Source organism: Echinococcus granulosus (genome assembly GCF_000524195.1).
Source record: "Echinococcus granulosus chromosome Unknown EG_S00207, whole genome shotgun sequence".
NCBI lineage: Eukaryota > Metazoa > Platyhelminthes > Cestoda > Cyclophyllidea > Taeniidae > Echinococcus > Echinococcus granulosus.
The window spans coordinates 24,703-25,891 of record NW_020170587.1 but is presented as its reverse complement, the minus strand read 5'-3'; positions in this window follow the sequence as shown (position 1 = coordinate 25,891).

The window sequence follows — 1,189 nt, the reverse complement described above, 5'->3', positions numbered from 1 at the left end:
AAAAAAATTGCTCGTGTTACTTTTAGCAAATATGAAGACATGGGACAAAGATAATAGGGTGATACTACAAATCTCCTCACCCCTTTGATGCACTAAGGTTATTCCTATGGAATCGGGGAACGCTGAGCAAACTGGACATTGGCCGGGCAGGCTTGCTGAAACTTGTCAAATATATTTAAAATTAGGTAAGAAAGACTTGTTGGGTAGCAGAAAAAGTAAAATGATACAGTAACTAACAAAAACATGGGTCGCCTGATTTGACCATTTGTTGCCCAAGTCGTCAATTATAGCAGAACCCAAGTTAATCTGCTCAGTCTCCAACTATTATTTGACTATCGTGAGGTCGCTATACATATGCACTTATGTATGCACGCGTAAGCGGTACATACACACAGGGGAATAGAAAAGTGTAAGCTAAATGCAGCGTCACCTACTTCGGTGCTTGCGCCTTTCATGCGCTCGGAGTAAATTGTGGGCACTGAATGTCGCAGAGCATATTTTACACTTGTAAGGGTCCATTACGACCGATCGTGAGTGAGATGTGCAAGATCTGGCCACCGCGCTTGCACTGCGAGTAGTGAGAATGCAAAGGAATCAGCAGTATCTGTCCTCAGCCCACGTGTGATTGAAACACAAATCAGCACTTGATGCATACTTGACCAACTTGATGTAAAGATCTTCATTCAGTAACCATTAACTTAAGTTGGGATGAAATTGATTAAAAGCAGCAGTTAGTCTCAAGTTTGATTTCAGGGAGTGTGGTATTTTATATGTCTGCTCTGGTGTGTTTGCTCGAACAAGTGCATATCTCGGTAAGTATGTGCACAAACTGAGGTGTTGATTACTCAACCACCCTTCTATTCACCTACTCATGCACAAAATCATCAACCTTGATGAAACTACTACACAGTACCATGTGAACAGCGCGCACCCAAATGCTATCAGTATACGAGTGTAACATTTAAGAAAGGCTAGGCAGATTCGTATGGGTGTTTTAACGAGGTGTGAAGAGATGGGATATACTTACCATAGCCAACAAAAGCCTTGATGGGAGAGCCAAAGGATCGAGGTTTGGGCGAACACGAACCTTTGACCAAAGTACTTAGGTTTTCTTGTATGTGTCAGTCACCTCCAATTCGGCGTTAAATTTCAATCCGATAAATGAGAGGCTTGCAAGTCAGGAAGCATC